This window comes from Balaenoptera physalus (assembly GCF_965194825.1).
Source record: "Balaenoptera physalus genome assembly, chromosome: 3".
NCBI classification, from domain to species: domain Eukaryota; kingdom Metazoa; phylum Chordata; class Mammalia; order Artiodactyla; family Balaenopteridae; genus Balaenoptera; species Balaenoptera physalus.
Genome location: NC_138890.1, coordinates 10,221,324 through 10,233,440, shown reverse-complemented (window position 1 = coordinate 10,233,440; position 12,117 = coordinate 10,221,324). Strand labels below are relative to the sequence as shown.

The 12,117-nt window shown below is 38.9% G+C and overlaps 1 protein-coding gene across 4 annotated transcripts in view; it reads left to right on the top strand.

Moving 5' to 3' along the window:
• Positions 1-12,117, top strand: part of LOC309658667 (uncharacterized protein) — a 167,611-nt gene that overhangs the window by 113,025 nt on the left and 42,469 nt on the right. For 2 of the 4 annotated variants that reach the window (XM_082457509.1, XM_082457506.1), the window contains exon 2: positions 10,028-10,152. The exons of the other annotated variants lie outside the window; for them this stretch is intronic. The gene's annotated coding sequence lies outside the window, so the exon portion shown is untranslated. The remainder of the gene's footprint in view (positions 1-10,027; positions 10,153-12,117) is intronic. 4 annotated transcript variants of the gene reach the window in all.

Here is a 12,117-nt window from a genome sequence, read left to right as displayed (position 1 = left end):
AGACATCCTATGGGAAATCCTTTGATGAGGTTCTTCTTTGGAACTTTGCTGGGCGAACTGTCCTGTTAGAACTACCCCCTCTGGGTGTGTCACCTTGAAAAGATTTATTCCCTTATTTAAGTCTCTCTTTTTCAATAGAGGTGAAATGTATCTAATTTATAGAGCTTGAAAGACAATATAAGAGATTTCCGAAGAGACAAGAAAGAGGTGAATTTAAGCCAAAAGAAAATATTCCAGGGTTACATTCCATTTGTTAAGAATTGTGGTTTCACTAAAGTGGGAAGGGGGAGAATCTTTGCCTCCACTGCCCCACCTTCACCCTCCCCTTAAACCCTCTGCCTTTTGAAATCAGATCGTTTTCACTGAGATGTTGGACACTACCAGGTGTCTGTCCCTGAGCCAGCAGGGACCTCTGAAGCCTTCTTCATGACCTGGCTTTTTTTTTTTTTTTTTTCCATCCTGTGGTTTTTCTAATGGATATTCAGGATTTTTGTAATCTCATAGCTATCCAAGCTCCACTTGTAAATTTTAAGAACTTTAATTGAAAGTTAAATTGAAGTTGCTGTTTGTAGACACTTAACACCCATGAAACCCCAGCCATCATGACAAATCCTTGAGTGTTGTCTTAAGAAAATGATGCTGGTCATCACAGCTTCAGCATCTCTTGTTTTTTGATGCTCATCTCCCCCTGCTGATCTCAGAGTTTCCTGGCTTCGCCGTCCCCCCTCTCACCCCTTTGCTGTCCGGTGTAGTGATTTGGTGAGAGAAACTGCTGCCTACTCCTCCACCCCTATCCCCACCCCCTACACTACATCTGAGTTTCAAGTTTTATTATTGCAATAAAAGCGCTTTATGCTTTCTTTTCTCAAAAAAAGAAAGGATTGTGGTTTCACTTTTTTCTTCCCCTGAGAATGTGTGGTAAGTTTCTGAGGTGCGTACTTTCTTTTTGGATGATTTCAATAGGAATTCCAGGGCTTAGACTTGAAAATCAGAAGTGTTCAAGTGTGGTTAATTATTTACAAAACAATGTATTACCGTGAAAATGATAATTAACTGATGCCTTCTTTTATAAATAAATAGATATTTGGGGTTTTCTGGTTGAACTAGTAAAAGTGCCTTATGATTTTCTTCCTTCCTTTTTGCAAAAATACTGGGTTTGAATGATTTTGCTGGATTGTTCAAACACTGGGCTTGTGTCATTTAAAATATAAAAGTAGGTCCCAAACAACTCCAGTGGGGTGTAGAGGACTGTGGTCAGCGACCCAAGTTAATGCCTCCTTAAGGCTGCAAAGGGAAGTACTTGAAGGTCCAGTCGGTTCTTCTTGGGGAGCCTACCTCCTACCTGGTCACACCCACCATGGAAGGAGTGAAACTACAGAGCCCTGGAAAGCTGGGAAAGCAAGTGCACATGGGGGCGAGGGGGTTGTAGTTGTGGTTCCTTTAGACCTCGACATTTTTAGACATTACTTTTTTGAGTGTTGTATCCATAATGTCGGTGCATTCAGTGTAATTTGTGCACAGGGTAGTCTGTGGAGGTTGGTGTTCTGTCTCCTTGTCAAAGTGTTTAGGAATTTGGGAGTTCATTTGGGTCGGAACCTGCTGAGAAATTCCTCACTTGTGAGAATGGAAGCCTGGGGGAGGAAGGGCTTGCGTACCGCCAGGCAAGAGAAGAGTATGTACAGCTGCCAGAGTTTTATTTTTGGGTCCCTACCCTTCTTCACCAGGGACAGACTCACTTCTAGGGGTTCTGTCTCAGTCAGGAGTGTCTGGACCACAATTTTAAGAACATGTTTAACTTTCTGAATGTGGGTTTTCGTTTTGAACTGTAGGGAAGCGGTGTGCTTATCTCAGCTGATTCAAATATTTGCTTTTCTTTCCTTTGGATTCCTTTATCTATTGAATATTGTGGTCCTGTAATTCTTCTTTTCCTTAGTAGAAAAATAACCCCTCTGCATCCACACAGTTTGCACTACTTTTTACATCTTGTATTACTACAGTACATTTGTTACAGTTACTGAACCCATATTCGTGTGTTAAAGTCCACCATTTACATTATTCTTGACTATTTGTGTTATATGCTCTGTGGGGTTGCAAACGTTTAATGGCATATATCCATCATTTCTGTAGTATACAGAGTAGTTTCATTTCTGTCAAATCCCTTAAGCTCCACCTGTTGGTTCATCCGTTTCTCCCTCCAACCCCCAAATCCTTATCAACCAAAGATCTTTTTACTAGCTTGTAATTTTGTCTTTTTCAGAATGTCTTACATTTGAAATCATACAGTATATAGCCTTGTCAGTTGGCTTCTTTCACTTAGCAATATGCTTTTGTGTTTCCTCCATGTGTTTTCATGGCTTGATACCTCATTTCTTTCTCTTTTTTTTTACTGAACAATATTTTATCATATGGATATGCCACTGATTGTTTATCCATTCGACTCTTGAAGGATATCTTGCTTACCTCTAACTCTTGCAATTATGAATAAAGTGCATACAAACATTCATATTCAGGTTTTTTGCAAATATAAGGTTTCAGCTCACTTAGGTCAATACCAAGGTGTGATTGCTGGATCTTACTATATAGGAGTATAATTAGTGTAATTAGTTTTGACATAAAATTCCTATCTTCCAACGTAGGCATACCAAATTCTGTTCCCACCAGCAGTGAATGAGGATTACCTGCAGCTTCACATCTTGGCTGTATCTGGTGTTCTGAGTCTTTTCATTTTAGCCATGTATAAGTGTGTAGGGACATCTCTTTCTCTCTCTTTTTTGGTAATTCTCCAAGAACATATGTTGAGCATGTTTTCATACTGCTTATTTCCCATTTGCATATTTTCTTTAGTGAGGTGTCTGTTCTGATCTTTAGCCCATTTTTAACTGGGTTGTTGGTGTTTTTACTGTTGAGTTTAAGAGTTCTTTGTATATTTTGAATACCAGTCATTTATCAGATATTTACAAAGATTTTCACCTTGTCTGTGACCTGTCTTAACACTTTCCCAGGACACAAGTTTTTCATATTAAAGAAGTAAAACTTTTTTTTTTCTTTGTGGATTTTTTGGTTTTTTGGTGTTGTATCTGAAAAGTCATCACTACAGCCAAGGTCACCTAGATTTTCTCTTATGTTATATCTAGGAGTTTTTACTTTTGCATTTCACATTTAGATCTCTGATCTATTTTGAGTTAATTTTTGTGAAAGGCTTGTGTTTACCTTCCTTTTGTGTGTACATATGTGAGTGTGTGTGTGCTTTGTACGTGGCTATCCATTATTTCCATCACTATTTTTTTTAAGGTTTTCTTTTGTCCATTGAATTGCCTTTACTTCTTTGTCAAAGATCAGTTGAATACATTTTTTGTGTGTTTATAGGAAAGCAATTGATATTTATATTCTTCAACCTTGCTGTACACTTTTATTAATTCCCAGAGTTATGTCTGTTTGTTGTGGATGCTATCAGATGTTTTACATAGAAAGTCATGTCATATAGAACAAAGACAGTCTTATTTCTTGCTTACCAGTCTATGTACCTTTTATTTTCTTTTCATGTCTTACTGCATTGGCCAGAGCTTCCAGTACAATGTTGGATAGATGCTTCCTTGCTCTGTTCTTATATTCCCTGTGAAGCAACCAGTTTCTTACCATTAAGTACGATATTAACTACAAGTGTTGTGTAGATTTTTTTTAAAAAAACAGAGTTCCCTTCTATTATTAGTTTATTATCATAGTGGATGTTCGATTGTGTCAAATCTTTTTTCATTTTTTATTTCCCTCTCCTTTCATTTTTGATATTAATAATTTCTTCCCTCTTTGCCTGGTAATCTTGACTAGATGTTTATCAATTTTATTAAATTAATCTTTCGAAGAACCAGCTTTTGGTTTTGTTAATTTTCTCTATTGCTTTCCCATAATTACATTGATTCCTCTTTTAACTTTTAATGTTTCTTTTCTTCTGCTTACTCCCATTTTAATTTGCTGTTATTTTTATTGCTTCCTCAGTTAGATGCTTACGTTATTGAATATAGCAATAACAATATAGCAATATAGCAATATGGGTTTTTCTAGTGTATTTATTTGATAGCGTAAAATTCCCTCTTTACGTTAGTTATGCTGCATCCCACAACCTTTAATAAGGTGTATTTTCATTTCCTTTAGTCACAAAATAGTCTCTCTTATGACTTCTTCTGTGATCCCACATATTATTAGAATTCTGTTATTGAATTTCCATGTATGTTAGGGGTTTCCAGCTATCTTCCTGTCATTTATCTCTAGAATATGTCAATGTGGACTGAGAGCATATTTTGTATGGTTTCTTTCCTTTCAGTTTGTTAAGGTGTGTTCTGTGTTACAAAATGTAGTCTGTCTTGGTGAACGTTCCATGTGAACTTATGAAGAATGTATATTCTGCTGTTATTGCATTAAGTATTCCATAGATCACAGTTAAATCCAGTTGTTTTATTGTGCTGATCAGTTTAACTGTCCTGATTTTCTCCTGCTGGAATTTATAATTCATGGTAAGGGGGCACTGGAGTCTTCCGCTATAGTAGTGGATTCATCTGTTTCTCCTTGCATTCTATCAGCTCCTTTCTCCATGCATTCTAATGCCCCTCTGTTGTTATGCATGTACACATGAAGGATTGCTATGCCTTCATGGAGAATGGGCCCCTTTGTCTTTATGTAATGCCCTCTTCATCTGTGAGTTTTCCTTGGTCAGAAATCTGCATTGTCTGAAATTCATACACCTACACCAGCTTTCCTTCATTAGTGTTGGCATGGGACATTTTTCTCCATTCCTTTACCTTTCATCTGAGTCTTTATATATTTGAAGTGGGTTGCTTGGGCTTCCCTGGTGGCGCAGTGGTTAAGAATCCGCCTGCCAATGCAGGGGACACGGGTTCGAGCCCTGGTCCAGGAAGATCCCACATGCCGCGGAGCAACTAAGACCGTGCACTGCAACTACTGAGCCTGCACTCTAGAGCCTGCAAGCCACAACTACTAAGCCCACGTGCCACAATTACTGAAGCCCGCATGCCTAGAGCCCACACACTGCAAGGAAGAGCAGCCCCCGCTCGCCACAGCTAGAGAAAGCCCACGCACAGCAACGAAGACCCAATGCAGCCAAAAATAAAAAATAAATGAAAAATAAAATATTTTAAAAATAAATAAATTAAAAAAATAAAGTGGGTTTCTTTTTTTTTAATATTTATTTGGCTGCGCCTGGTCTTAGTTACAGCACGTGGGATCTTCGTTGCAGCATGCGTGATCTTTAGTTGTGGGATGTGGGGTCTTTAGTTGCAGCATGTGAGATTTTTTTAGTTGCGGCATGTGAAATCTTTTAGTTGCAGCATGTGGAATCTTTAGTTGTGGCCCGCAAACTCTTAGTTGCAGCATGTGGGATCTAGCTCCCTGACCAGGGATCAAACCCGGGCCCCCTGCATTGTGAGCATGGAGTCTTAGCCACTGGACCACGAGGGAAATCCCTGAAGTGGGTTTCTTATAGGCAACATATAACTGTGGTTTTTAAAATCTGATATTACTGTATCTGTCTTTCAACTGTATTGAGAACATTGATGATTAAAGTTGTTGATCAGGTCAGATGAATATTTACCACACCTGTTACTGTTTTCTCTTTCTTGCCCTTGTTTTTCTTTGTTTGTTTAATTTTTATTTATTTATTTATTTTTGGCTGTGTTGGGTCTTCTGCACGTGGGCTCTCTCTAGTTGTGGCGAGTGGGGGCTACTCTTCATTGTGGTGTGCAGGATTCTCATTGTGGTGGCTTCTCTTGTTGTGGAGCACCGGCTCTAGGCATGCGGGCTTCAGTAGTTGTGGCACACAGGCTCAGTAGTTGTAGCCCGCGGGCTCTAGAGCACAGGCTTAGTTGCTCTATGGCATGTGGGATCTTCCCAGACCAGGGCTCGAACCCGTGTCCCCTGCATTGGCAGGTGGATTCTTAACCACTGTGCCACCAGGGAAGTCCCTTGTCCTTGTTTTTTGTTTCTGTCTTCCACCTTTTTCCTGCCTTCTCTGGCTTTAATTGAGCAATTTACATGATTCATTTTTTTATCTGCTCTTAGTATATCAATAACACATTTTAAAAAAATATTTTTTGTGGTTGCCTTTGAGTTTGCAGTGTACATTTACAACTAAGCCACATCCTCTGTCAAGTATAGGCATACCTCATTTTACTGTGCTTTGCTTTATTGCACTTTGCAGATATTGCATTTGTAGCAACCTATGGTAGGCAAGCTATTGGCACCATTTTTCTAACAGCATTATCTTTTAATTAAGGTGTGTTCATTTTTTCTAGGCATAATGTTATTGCAACTTAACAGATTAAAGTATAGTTTTTCGTTTGTTTGTTGTTTGGCTGCACCATGCAGCTTGTGGGATCTTAGTTACCCGACCAGGGATTAAACCTGGGCCCTTAGCAGTGAAAGCACCAAGTCCTAACTACTGGACCACCAGGGAATTCCCTACAGTATAGTGTTTATATAACTTGTATATGCACTGGGAAACCAAAAAATTCATGTGAGTGGCTTCATTGCAATATTCACTTTACCGCGGTGGTCTGGAACCAAGCCCAAAATAACTTCAAGGTGTGTCTGTACTATTATACCACTTCACTGGTTGTACAAGTACCTCATACCACACTATTCCCAATTCCCCCTTCCCTATCCCTTGTCATATTGCTGTCATTTATTTCACTTATCTATAAGCTTATTATTACCAAATACATTGTTGCTAATATTATTTTGAACAAAGTACCATCTGTTACATTAATGACAGTAAATATCAAAGATATTTTACCATCCTTTATTCCTTTTATAATCCTCCACTGTTGTCATTTACATTTTTTCTGATGAATTTTTGAACATTCAAAGTAGGTGTACTAATGACAAATTCCCTCAATTTTTGTCTCAGAAGGTCCTTATTTCTTCTTTTTAAAAAAATATTTATTTACTTGGCTGCGTCGGTTCTTAGTTGCGGCACATGGGATCTTCATTGCAGCATACGGGATCTTTAGTTGCAGCATGCAGGATCTTTAGTTGCGGCATACAAACTCTTAGTTGCAGCATGTGGGGTCTAGTTCCCTGACCAGGGATCAAACCCAGACCCCCTGCATTGGGAGCATGGAGTCTTAGCCACTGGACCACCAGAGAAGTCACCCTTATTTCTTCTTTATTTTTGAAGAATGATTTTGCTTAACACAATTCTAGGAGAGTGGGCTTCCCTGGTGGCGCAGTGGTTAAGAATCTGCCTGCCAATGCAGAGGACACGGGTTCGAGCCCTGGTCTGGGAAGATCCCACATGCCACGGAGCAACTAAGCCAGTGTGCCACAGCTACTGAGCCTGCACTCTAGAGCCTGCGAGCCACAACTACTGAGCCTGCTTGCCACACTACTGAAGCCCATGCACCTAGAGCGTGTGCTCCGCAACAAGAGAAGCCACCACAATGAGAAGCCCGCGCACCGCAACGAAGAGTAGCCCCGACTCGCCAGAACTAGAGAAAGCCCACGCATAGCAATGAAGACCCAACACAGCCAAAAATTAATTAATTAATTAATTAATTTTTTTAAATTCTAGGAGTGTTTTTTTTAATTTCAAAACTTTAAATATTTTGTGCCATTCTGTTCTTGTTTGCACAATGTCTGAAAAGAAGTCCGATTAATTCAAATTTTTGTTTCTCTGTACCTAAGAAGTGTTTTCCCCTCTGGCTTCTTTCAATATATTCTTTTTGTCTTTGATTTTTCACTAGTTTGAATATGATATATAGTCGTCCCTTGGTGCTCTTGAGGGATTGGTTCCAGAATCTGCCACAGATACTGAAATCCATGGATGCTCAAGTCCCATAGTTGGCCTTCCGTATTCGTGGGATCCACATCCATAAGTATGGAGGGTTGACTGTATATTTATTGAAAAAATACACATATAGGTGGACCCATACAGTTCACACCCATGTTGTTCAAGGGTCAACTGTACTTGGGTGTGCACTTCTGATGTTTTCATATTTAGTGTTCCTGTATCTACAGTTTGCAGTCTGTCATTAATTTTAAGAAATTTTGGTGGTGTTTTTTTTTTTCTGGGTTTGTTTATTTATTTATTTATTTATTTATTTATTTATTTATTTATTGGCTGTGTTGGGTCTTTGTTGCTGAGTGCGAGCTTTCTCTAGTTGCGGGGAGTGGGGGCTACTCTTCGTTGCAGTGCACGGGCTTCTCATTGCGGTGGCTTCTCTTGTGGAGCACGGGCTCTAGGCCCCCGGGCTTCAGTAGTTGCGGTTTGCGGGCTCTAGAGCGCAGGCTCAGTAGCTGTGACACACGGGCTTAATTGCTCCGTTGCATGTGGGATCTTCCCGGACCAGGGCTCAAACCCATGTCCCCTGCACTGGCAGGCAGTTTCTTAACCACTGCACCAACAGGGAAGTCCAAAATTTTGGTGTTTATTAATTCACTTATTTTTTCTGTTTCTTTCTGTTTTTTCCTTCATGTATTAGCATTATGTGTATTTTAAACATTCTGTTCAAGAACATTGTCCTGGGGTTCATGGATGTTGTATTCTGTATTTTTTGTTCTTTTTTGTCTTTGTATTAGATTCTGGCCTAATAAATAAATAGACTTTTTTGTCAGTATAGGCTTTATTAGGAACAGAATATTTGGGGCACGTTTCAAAGTTCCATCTTCCTTTTCTCTTTCCCAATTTTGGAGACACTGGCTTGCCCTCTGACCTCAGTGCACTCATGGATCTAAGAAGAGTTGTTCATTTCAAGATTTTTCATTTTCTTCTTGTGAGACCGAGAATGACATATTCTAAGTTCCCTAAATTCCAGACTGGAAGTTAGCAGGACACCATCTACATTGGCTGGTTGGGAATAGCTTTCCTGAAATCGGAGAATGGAGATTTTATATTCTTTTGGAGGAAAGCACTGCTGACATTTTTACATATTTTATAATCATGGGCTAATTTACCATCAAGCCATGTGGACTTCAGTGAACTTGCAATCTGTAGCTCTTAACCTGTTCCTCAAGTGCAACAAGGACCAGGATGCACCGTTCAGGATTGACTGGAAAGAGACCTTTTGGTACATTGTCTCATTAGCTGTTCTAAAAAATGCCTGGAAGCAGCCCCAAGGCACATGAGTTCAGGGATTCTTTCATTCTAAGTTGTCATGCCTCTTCCTCATGTCTGAGCTCTAAGTTTCAAATAATGTTTTAACCTATCAAATCAGGGGAAAAAGTGAAGAATTGTGTCTGTGACAAATATTACACAAGTTAAAAGCAACACTTCCCCACAGGAATATTTACATTCAGGCAGCTGCCTCTGATTACTTCTAATGGCCTGGAGGACTTTAGGACAGTGTGACCAGCTGGGCTTTGTTACAAGTTTGATTTCTACAGGCCTCCTGGACTCTCATGTTGGGTAATGGGACTAGAAGAAAAAGCTTCCAGTTCTTCACTGTGTTTTTATTTATTGAAACCTCATGCAGATTTGACCCTTTGCCTCATGGAGTGCTGTGAATGGTGGGGTGATAAGGAAGATGAAAGAATCTTTCTCACAAGGAATTAGTGGTCTTAAAATGATAATATTTGTTTCATTCCTATAGCATTTCCCAACCATTTCCCAACATGCTGCACACCATGCCATTAGAGAGAAATGAGATGTAATGTGATCACAGTAAAAAATGTGTAAATAACTTGCATGTGTTCATGATGCCATTAAACTTAACAAAGGAGTAGGACTTCCCTGTTGGTCCAGAGGTTAGGACTCTGTGCTTCCACTGCAGGGGGCCCGGGTTTGATCCCTGGTCGAGGAACTAAGATCCTGTGTGCCACACAGCATGGCGGGAAAAAAAAACCCAAAAAAGGAGTAAGTGTGGACAGAGAGTAAGCTTTTGATGATCATAGTTAGATAAAAGTCATAGATAAATGTTTGGAGAAGACAGACTCATACATAACCCTCCTATAAATGGAGTATAGATGTCTAGTGCTGTCAGTGTCACGCATCTGACTGTACACTTATTTGGGATATTTTTAGGACTCAGTAGCTTTTGAGGATGTAGCTGTGAACTTCACCCTGGAAGAGTGGGCTTTACTGGATCCTTCACAGAAGAAACTACAGAGATGTGATGCGGGAAATCTTCTGGAACCTGGCCTCAGTAGGTAAGGATGACAACATTCCTTCACTTTGTCAGTTTGAGAATGAGTTTTTCTTGCCCACTGACATTTTTCCAAGATGTGGAACATGGAAAAGGAAGAATGTTGATAAGTAAACTAGACATGGTCACAGCTCTAGGCATGGACCTAGACTCTAATAGTTTTTCTGTAACTTCTAATACTTTGGAATTATTCTGGGTCTACATTTTAGGAAAAACATGGGAAGATCATGTCATTGAAGATCAGTACAAAAACCAGGAGAGAAAACTAAGCTGAGTTGCACTCACAATGAGAAGCAGTGTCTCATGTGAGCATCCTAGTATGTTATGAAAATTTAAAAAGAAGTAAACACAGAAACTAACACACCATTGTAAAGCAATTATACTCCAATAAAGATGTTAAATAAATAAATAAATAAATAGAAGCAAACAACAAATAATCCCTGCTTTAAATGTATTTATTAGAAAATTTTCAAAAAAAAAAAACGAAAGAAAAATTTCCCCCAAAATACTGTCTGAAATGTGACATAGTTGTTCAGTGTTTGCAAAATATTCCTCTTGGAAACAGTATTAGTAAACCCTACGTATGAATGTTACTGTTTAAATAGTTTCAAGGGTGAAGTCCTCTTGCAGAGCATTCAGTATATTCAATTTCAAACAATTCAGGCGAGGGAGAAACTCTACACTATCCCTATAAATCATAATAAATATAAGTATAAAATCATTAATAAAGAAATAATTAACAGTGTGCTTCTCATTATTTACAGAAGTCATATGGTTGAGGCACTCTGTGAAAATAAAGAGGGTGGTCCATGTGGAGAAAACTTCAGCCTTATTCCAAATCTCAGTCTGAACAAGAAAACTACTGAAGTAAAACCACATGAATACGGTGCATGTGAAAAAATTTTTACGTGTCATTCATCCCTTAATAGACATATGAGATGTCACACTGAACACAAACCATATGAGTATCAGAAATATGGAGAGAAGACGTATAAATGTAAGGCATGTGGGAAAGCCTTTAGTTATCTGCAGTGTTTTAAAAAACATGAAAAATCACAATGGAGAGAAAATGTATAAATGTAAAGACTGTGGGAAAGCTTTTATTATGTGTCTCAAAACCCTTCGAAGACACGTGATAACGCATACTGGAGGTGCTCCTTATAAATGTAAGGAACGTGGGAAAGCCCTCAGTTGTTCCAGTTACACTTTGAGTGCATGAAAGAACTCACACTGAAGAGAAACCCTATCAGTGTAAACACTCTGGAAGAGCCTATAGATATCAAACACATGACAGAACTGGCACAGTAGAGCAGTTCTATGAATGTAAGCAATGTGGTAAGGCTTATATTTCCCTTTGAGGTTTAAAAATACATGAAAGAAATCACACTGGAGAGAAACCCTACGAATGTAATGAATGTGGTAAAGCTTTCAATTCTCATCTAGGTTTCAAAATACATGAAAGAAATCACAGTGGCGAGAAACCATACGAATGTAAAAAATGTACCAAAGCATTCAGTTGCCCCAGTTCTCTTCAAAGACATGGAAGAATTCATACTGGAGAGAAACCCTATCAATGTAAGGCATGTGGGAAAGCCTACAGATACCATAGTTCCTTACATACACACGAGAGGACTCACAAAGGAGAGAAACGCTATGAATGTAAGCAGTGTGGAAAAGCCTTTCTTCCTCTTTCTAGCTTCTGAGCACACATGATCATTCACACTGGAGATGGACCTTATAAATGTAAGGAATGTGAGAAAACATTCTTTTCTCCCAGTTCATTTCAAATACATGAAAGGAGACACACTGGAGAGAAACCCTATGAATGTAAAATATGTGGTAAAGGCTTCAGTTGTTCCAGTTATGTGCAAGTACATGAAAGAATTCGTACTAGAAAGGAACCCTTTATTTTTTTTATTTATTTATTTATTTATTTATTTATTTTAAAGATTTATTTATTGATTGATTG